The sequence below is a fragment of the Sciurus carolinensis genome, chromosome 8 (genome assembly GCF_902686445.1).
Source record: "Sciurus carolinensis chromosome 8, mSciCar1.2, whole genome shotgun sequence".
In the NCBI taxonomy this organism is placed as follows: domain Eukaryota; kingdom Metazoa; phylum Chordata; class Mammalia; order Rodentia; family Sciuridae; genus Sciurus; species Sciurus carolinensis.
This window is the reverse complement of record NC_062220.1, coordinates 93,067,462-93,076,996: the sequence shown is the minus strand read 5'-3', so window position 1 is coordinate 93,076,996 and position 9,535 is coordinate 93,067,462. Positions and strand designations below refer to the sequence as shown.

Genomic DNA, 9,535 nt, shown 5'->3' with positions numbered 1-9,535 from the left:
TCATTGAAATGACTTATAATTACAAAATATTCTGTTAATGTGTAGAATTACCTGATTCTCAAATATCAAACCAAATGACATTTCTGGAATAAATCTCATTTGGTCATAATCCTATGTAATACAATATAAATCTGTGCTAAGCAATAATATTTTGCTGATAATTTTTGCATGTATACTGATGAAAGAGATTATATTTTTTCTAATACTATCCTTTTGAAAACTTTTAAAAGGTCTTATAGCAGATACTTGAAATTTTCCATGTTTATTCATCTGGAAGCCTGAATAAAATTTGTGTTATCTCTTTTTCAACATATTTGGAAGAACCAGTAGTAAAGTCATGCTTACTTTTTTTTGTGGAGGAAACATGATTCAAAATGGAATTACATTTGTAATTCTATTTTACTTGAAAATTTCTATTCTGTGTATTTTTGTGATTTATAATGTTTACACTAATATATATAAGTATATTTGTTGGTACAAAAGTTATTTATTTGCCTCATGTATATAGAATCTGTAGTAATATCCCATTTTACATTCTTAATATTGGTCATTTGTATTCTTCACATTTTTCATGATTAGATTCTCTAAGAACTTTTCATGTGTAAAATTTATTAATCCATGTATTTAAATTTTATGATTAATAAATTTTAAACTAGGGTTCGACTTGTTTTTCCATATTGTATTCTTGTTTTGCATTTCACTAATTTCTTCTCTTACTCATTTCCTCTATTCTCATTAGCTTTGATTTTCTGTTTTTATTTTATTGTTTCTTTTAGTTCATTGACATGGAAGCTTATATGATCAAATTTTGAGATGGAAGCTTAGGTTATTGATTTTTCAGCCTTTCATATAAAAATAATATATATAAGTTTACATATAATTTATATCAATGTTCTACATTCCCCACATTTTGTATGCCAACTCTTTATTATAATTCAGTTCTATATTTTCTAATTTCTAGTATGATAGCATATAAGACATAGATTTATTAAGAACTATATTGTTTAACTTCTATTTATATTTTCATATTTAAAATTTTAATTTGAGTCTATTATGATCAAAGAACTTACAGTGGATAAAGTCAGTTGTTTAAATGTTTTTATGATATTTGGTTATACCAGAATGTGTTCATTTTTGCTTAATGTACTATGTATATTTGAAAAGAATGAAGAGTCTGTCATTGTTGGTTGCAAGGTTCTACATATGCCAGTCAGGTCAACTTTTAAAACTAGGGGACTTAATGTAAGACAATGCCACACCAATGGGGAAGAACACAGATTATTAATAGGAGTTCACTGTATAGAGAACTAAGTATCATGCAAAATATGAAGATGGATTCTAGTAGATTAAGTACTAACTGTCAAACACAAGACAATAGGAAAAAAGTATAAGAGGTTACCTTTATGACTTCAGTCACATGGATATTCCTCAAAAAACCTCAAAAAATAAAATCACAATGTAAAAACTTAAGACTTGATTACATCATAACTGAGATTTCTATTAAGCAAAAACACTGTAGATAACATTAATAAGCAGAAAATGGACTGGAGGAAGATATATGTCCAATCTCAGACTGACAAGAGATTGAAATCTATAACATTTAAGGGATTTCTTCTAACTAGGAAAAGGTCAGGACACCAAAAAGAAAAAGTGGACCAAATCTTAGAAGTGAAAAATCAAATAGCCATAACTGTGAAGAAACATTGAAAAGCATATGAATTGTGACCTTTGTGAACCACTATATTATCCCTATTACATGGACAAAAATGAATAACAAGTATTGCTGAGAAAGAGAGGAATTTAACCTCATGGGTCATTAGATGGGAGTAAAAATTGGTACCAAAAATATAGAAAACAATTCAAAGAACTTTGTGAAAATAAGAATACATACATTTATATTTGTATTATCTTGTGTCCTAGTTAGATTTTTACAGAGGGCCATAGAGGAAAGTTTATGGGGATGCTCATTGCACTGTTTAAGATAAAAAGGAATTTAAGGCAATTTGGATGATATTACTAAAAGAATGGATATTTATAATGTGGTGCATGATTGGTGGGCAAGGAAGAAAAAGGGAATGAGGATTAGGAGTCAAAAAGGAGCAGAACACCAACAGAGAACAAGAATTGATCCTAAGCAAAACCAAGGAAGAGGTGACCCTTCCATTCATGGATGATGGCAGTTAAGCAAAAACACTGTAGAACTGAGCAGTCTGATGAATTCTACTGTCTGCACCTGCATCTGGACAACAAACCAACGCAAAAGCCTCTGGAACACCCTTTGACATGCATCTTTGCAAACAAGTGCTGCACTGTATGGAAAGTTTCCCATACTGGATTGTTAGATCAAAGAGCACATGCATTTTTAATTTCAATGTATTTTACAAGACTCCTTCTTTTTAGATGCTTCAACATTTTTTTCTCACATAGTCTCATCCAGTTAAGTTTTACGTTGAACTTAGAGTGAATTCATCAAGTTCTAAAAGAAATCCATGGGGATTTATGTTAGAATTGGATTCTAGTAAGGAATTGCAATTTAGAATTATATTGTGATTAGCTTAATATGGATAATTTGACCTATTTTCAATCCAAGGAATACTTATAGGCAGAAAAACAGAACAATTCATAAATGAAAACATTTCGAATGTTAACAATGTTTTTTCCTGGGTTAGGGTTGGATGTGTATTTTTCTGGGTTTCCAAGTTTTCTTAATATTCATGTTCTACTTTTATAGTAAAAGCAATTATTTAAAAAGTGAGTCTTCTTGAAATAGGGCCAGGAGGGATAGGTATTTTCCAAAATCATTTTTTAATTTTAATGAGAAGGGAGATTTGAAAGGTTCATTTTAAATGTCAGAAGTTATTTGTCAAGGTTAGTTGCAATGATTAGAGAAGCATAAAAATTGATACTTATATTTTTGGGTAAGTAAAACTACTTTCCTTCTCAGTGAAGCAATGTTTTAAAACCCAAATGGGTCTCATTAGGTGCTTATAGTCCCTGAGGGACACCGCTACCAATGTTCTCTTCATGAAACACAGCTTGAAATGCACCTCCCCCCACTTTTTTTTGGTCTTACATATTTAATGCTTAGAAATACTCAGAAGGCTAGAGGGAGGCGATTCTTGGTAGGTGACATCAGTCCACCCTGGCAGAGAGATGAATCATAGAGCTCTGTGCTTTTCCCAACAGCCAAGAAAGAGAATCTTTTGGGTTTTATACTTACTAACAGATAAACAGTCTATAAAAAGTCTACTTTGTGAGTTCCTTCTGAATAATTGGGAGCATCAATTGAAGTCAGTAACTATTTCAAAGCAGAAGATAAAACAATTACACATTTATGCATTTCAACTCTATCCCCAAATCCATGTTTGTTTTTGTTCAACAAAGGAGAGAACTGGAAGCTAAGAAGGGGCAGAAAAGACACAAACATGAAAAGCATATGGCGAGGTGGTGTGGGGATTTAGGGCAAGGATCCATAGGCCTTAGTTGGCACACTCTATGAGGCTACACAACCAGAGGGAGGGAGGCCAACTGTGTTGGTGGCTTCTCCAACACAATTCCAGAGAGCTCTGTAGGAGGTTCATTACAGGTGAAGTTGCAGACTCCACAATAACCCCTTTACTGGAGATGAGCGGAATCTGAATTTAGAAGGTATGAATCATGGACTTAACAAGCAAGGATATTAATCTTGAACTACAATTTATCTTGGAATTGAATTAAAGGAGAAGTTTTAATAATCAAATTCTGGGTATATCTATGTGGTGACATTTTATTCATTTGTTTTTATTACAGCACCTCTGAAATTCTGGCTGGACATAATTTGAAATGGGAAATAAAATAGTGCAAATTTTCCGCCTTGGAAAACCAAATAGCTGTGGGATTGTCCTAATTAATTAATTGGTATGAATAATTTCTGAACTTATGGAGACGAATTATATATTTACCTCTCAGCAGTCTCATGAGATTCACAAAGAAGCAGAGGTTCATGCTTGCGGAGGTGGAAAATGGGGAGGCCTTCCCTATAGGCCTGTGCTGATCTTCTCCCTTCAGGGACCAGCCAGATGCCCCCAAGACCAGAATTTTAATGATTTTGCTCCATAGACTGAGACAAAAATAGGTGAGGCATGGTAGGGGAGTGGGCTGATATTTTTATCCCCCCTTCACCTGGAGAGACAGCCTTTGGCATGTATGGCCTCCAGAATGACTTCTCTGATGGACAAGTTATATAGGGGCATCAATTTCTCCCTCTCCCTTCTCTCTTGGGCAAAGATCCTCTTTGAAGTAACACTTCCTTCTGCTCTTTGACTTTGTAATTATCACCCCTTAGTAGGACCAAGAATCCGCAGGAAGTTTCAGGAATCCTGCTCTGGTTTTAATACTACTTATATCAGAATAGGTGCCTGTTCTTAACTCACACACTCCCAGCATCTCCTCCCTTTAAACTCCCCTGGGACCTATTCTGTCTACAGAGTGTGGACACTCAGTTACCCACTTCATGCTTCCCATTTTCAAAGTGACAATTCTCTCTTTGTCCTATACTTCCAGGGAGTTTCCTATTTGGAAGCTCCTTGATCATAAATATAAGCTCTATCTCTAACCCTGCCTCTCGTACCCATTTCCAGTAATAAAGTAGTATTTTGCTTACTCTTGGGCTCATTTTTCAGGTTGGGTAGATCTCAACACCTGGGTGGGTTAGAAAACTACTTGGCCTGTGTGAACATAGGAAGTACTCTTACACTAAGTAGAAACATAATCACCTTATATTTCAATGACCATTACCTGAATTACATTCATCCCCTTCATAACTTCTGGGGAATGAAAAAGGTCAAGGAAACTAGCTCATATTTTCTTAAGTTTGTATGATCTGCTGTATTATAGACATTTAGGTTCAGTACATACAGACAGGCTGCTGATCTGAAGAGGATCTTATCCTGAATAACCAATGGTGTGGTATGTAGTGAGTGATATCACCCTGGTATCTTGAAATCAGCAATAATGAAGATTTATACCAAGAGAATTGGCAAATGCTATGTTAGGACCTTCTTTTTTAAATGTCTTACCAGCACCCACTTTTTTACACAAGTATCTCCAAACCACTTTTCATATTAAAAGGTTGAAATAAGTATCCCAAACCAGTATGGAATACAGGAACTGGAAATTGTGACTTCATCAAGTTAATTCAGATCCTTCAATAAACAGTGAGAGATTAGGAGAGAAATCACAGACAAGAGTGACTCATTAGGCCTTTGGATGATGTCCCATATGGGATATTTTCTCTTTCAACAAAATATCTCCATCTCTACAGTCTTCTGTACTTCATACCTCCTTTCTTTGAATATTCCACTTCTTCCCATCAGATAACAGTAGTCCTAGCAACTCTCCTTTGTCTCTCTCCCAATGTCCAATAGAAGCTGACCCCAGTTTATAGCTCTATGTTAATTACGTTTTTCTGGGTCTGTGTTGCCCTTGGTTCTGAAGAAAGAAGGGATGCTTTGTTTGTTTGGAGTTTAAAAGGGACTAGTTGTCCCAAACTGCATGACTGTCTTTTCCATCAATGGAGATGTACATGGCTTGTTTTCTCCCAAATAACCTAAAGGAAAGCATAGAAAGCATGGTTATGCATATTCTTCCAAAAAGTAACCAGAATTGGCTCCTTTGATAAACTAAAATTCTCCTATTCAAAAAAACTGAGCCAGTCATAGTGGTACAATAGGCTTAGGAAACTGAGGCAGGAGAATAGCAAATTCAGAGCCAGCCTCAGCAACTTAGCAAGACCCTATTTCAAATAAAAAGTAAAAAGAACTGGGGATGTGGCTCAGTGGTGAAGCACCCTGGGTTCAATCCCTGGAACAACAACAACAACAACAACAACAAAAATAGTAGAAAGAAAAGACATTGAATGACTTTAGTCTTCTGCTGAAGATGCAACAGCATTGTTCCTGAACCCATCCTGTTGCAAAGGTCCATGTCAGCTAAGATATCAAAGATGGAGGTCCCCTCATCCAGGAGATATCCCCTCTATATTTCAGTTAAGGGATTTTTGCCTTATTATATTTTACTTTGATAAAGTGAAACTTTCAGACAAACATGACATGGAAAGACAGTTCTAAGAATTGCAAAGAAAACAGACAGACCTTGTAGATTTTAGAACTCTGATTCAGCTACTTAAGTCCCTTCCATAGTCCCATGAAAGGGGCCACCACTAAATAATAGCCATTGCAACCTTATGTTCATAGTTTTGAGCGTAGCTTCTGCTTAGTATCAGAAAAGCTGGAGAAAGCCTACTGGAAGGGAAGCTTTTTGGGAGGGGACTCTACTGTAGCCCCAAACTACTCACTCATTCTTTGGTTAATCCAGAGTGCAATTAAAATATAGCTTTTGCCTGTAAAACCCACTTTAGTTTATCCCAGAATTTTCAGGAGACACCCACTTGCTAAAGATTAATACTCAGCATGAAGAGGATTAAGTACTTACACAATTCCAGCAGTCAGAGGAGATTAGGGAAATCATTCTTACTTTTGCTTGTTGCTTCCAAAAAACCCCAGTACTTTATTTGGCACTGGTGATTTCACTTTTCAGTTTATACAATGTCAATAAACTTTAAAGTAATAGTTTATGTTCAATGATGCAGCATAGTGTAGCAGGGAAGAACAGAAACTTTGGAGTAAGGTGTCTTACTTTAAATTTTAACCCTACCATTTACTAATCGTGTGTGTGACTTTGAGAAAATTACTTGACCTCTGTCTGTTTGCTCTTATGTTAAAAGGAATACTTGACCTTATAGAACTGAATGTTAAGTAAGTTAACATTTAAAAGTTTTAAAATAGTTTTATATATAGTTAGGGTTGTATAGGTGTTCATTAAATGAAAATATATTTTTAATGACACAGTAAGTTTGGTGTGGTATCTATTTTACATCTCTCAACTTTTATACTCACAAGAATAATGAAACAAATTATGTGGAGATAAAGACTATTCGACTTTCTCCTGAATGTGTGATTTTGTATAAAGATGCATAAACATACAATGTCATTCAGGACATGATTTATTAGCTCCCAGGATTAGAAATCTATCCTTTGATTCTCAATATAAAGCTTCCTCTCTAATATTTGTAGGGTGTAAAAAATATTAGAGCTATGCCTATAAACATCCTTGTAACTCAGAATTATTAAAAAAAAAAAAAAACAGTAAACTTAAGCACTTAACAACAAAGTGAGTGGACAGATACCCCATGACATAAAACAAATGAGTAAGCCAAGCCTCCAGGAATGACCTAATCGGACAGGGTCTGAAACGCTCACTCCCAAATGCATTTTCATGATTTCGTACTCTGCATCATAAACTGAGCTGGAAGTCTCAGTCTTTTCTTGAAGCTTTAACAACATACCTTCTACTGGGTAATTTACAAACAAGGGAAATTTACTTCTCTCCGTTCTGGAGGACTGGAAGTCCACAATCAAAGGGGCAGCAGATTTGGTGTCTGATGAAGATTTGGTCTGGTTTCCACTATGGCACTTCGTTTCAACAAGACCTAGACTGTTCCCTCAAATCTCTTTGCTTTTAATTATTTTATTATTTTGATTCAGTGTACACAAATGGGGTACAACCTTCGTTTCTTGGTTGTACATGAAGGATAGTCACACCATTTGGATAATTACACATGTACACTGGGTAATGATGTTTGCCTCATTCTATTGTCTTTCCTTCCCCTCACCCCTTCCCACCCCTCATTTTCCTCTATACAATCCATCCTTCCTCCATTCTTGCCTCCCCCAACCCCTTATGCATCATCATCCACTTATCAGAGAAATCATTCAGTCATTGGTTTTTTGGGATTGCCTTACTAGCATGATCAAACCTCTTTTATAAGAGTATCAAACTGGAAGGGGATCCCTTAACAAACACTAGGTCTGATCGTGTTGCGACGGGAGGAAGACCGATTCCGGTAACACTGACCTTGGCGGTGGTAGCAAAAAGTGACAGATGCAATCACCAGCAGGGAGGCAGGCCTGGTCTGGGGTCTTAGAAATCCTGCGGTCCACCGTGAAGTTCCAGTGTCAGGAGGACCAACCCTTTAAGTACCAGCTAAAGACAGGAGAAAAAATCCCGAAGAAATATCCAGACAGGATCCCTGCCATTGTGCGGAAGGCTCCAAAAGGCCAAGTGCCTGGCTGCCTGGACAAGAGGAAATAGCTTGTGCCCTCTGAACCCGGAAGCAGATGCACCGGAGACCTGAGGACGCCTTATTCTTCTTGGTTAAGAACATCATGCCCCCTACGTGCCGCTGTGGGCCGCCTGTATGAGGACAGCCGTGAGGAAGACTATCTTCTGTATGTGGCCTACAGTGATGAGAGTGCCTATGGGAAGTGAGTGGCAGAGGTCCTGGAGATGGGAGCGGCTGGACTTGGGAGTAGGGCAGGGGTGCGGGTGGGGCTCGGGGACGGGAGGGAGGGCTCCCACCGCGGAGCCGGTGGAAGGTGAGGACACAGGGAAACATGGCGCTGCACACACTGTCGTCATATTTTCACATGCATAATTGATGTTTTTGCTATTTCTTCGGCCCAGGGAGAAAGTAAACCAGGACAGACCTGTTGAATTGATATTAATAGAGGAATGGGGATGACATAATTTCACAGCAGTGCTGAGAATTAATTTTCGTGCAGTCTCATAGGAGGTTCAGGAGGTGGGCAGGTTGAAGCCCAAGATGAATGCGGTCCAGCAAAAGCGCCCATCTCTTTGGGCAGAAATTTCAGTTTTTTGACATTTACACAAGACAAGTAGGGAAAAGGAAATGGGAATGCGTTAGGACTTGTGGTAGTGGACCATACCTGGGGACCCAAAGACATTCACTGTAATGGAAGCTTTGTAGTCCTGATAGCCCCTGTCTTTCTGCTTGCACCCCACTTTCTGATCCTAGTCTCACACAAATATCCCCGCATCACCCTGGTGGTGGCAACAGACATCCACACAGACGTTTACATGGAGCTCTCTTACCTTTGGAAAATACAGGGCAGGCATGGAGGTGGTTTGATTATGAAATAGCTTTGATGGCTTTAAACTGGAATTGAATGAGTATCAAGTCTCTAACTAAATTGTTCTTTCTCTGGTACCGCTTATCCCACACCTATCTTGGAATTTCATGAGCCTCAGACATTTCTAGTTACAAACTAAAGCCAGTCCTTTAGCATTTCATTAGCATTTTCCATGTATTGGGTCAGAAGTGTCTTCCCTATAGAGGGGGCAGATAGAGGAAAGACAGATCATCTTCACCCCCCTACTCATTCAAAATTCTTGCTCCCCTGCTGCTTCCCCTTGAATCTGAGGAATGCTCTGTGCTGACCAGCTGTTTCTCTCCTTCAGTTTTCATAGGCTGCAGCTACTAATTAGAAAAGTTCCAAAGGGATGATTTAGTAATTCATGGGGATTTCACTGATTTTTTTTTTTTTTTTTATTTAGGGGTTTTGTGGGTTGGGGATGGGGAGCAGAAGTTGCACTCAGACATGACATTTCGGTTCATCTCTGCTGATGATAAGGATTC

General features: G+C 37.5%; 1 pseudogene; it reads left to right on the top strand.

The window, feature by feature from the left end:
• The first annotated feature begins 7,980 nt into the window (after nt 1–7,980).
• LOC124991358 (gamma-aminobutyric acid receptor-associated protein-like 1) lies at nt 7,981–8,367 on the top strand (annotated as a pseudogene).
• The last annotated feature ends 1,168 nt before the right edge of the window (nt 8,368–9,535 follow it).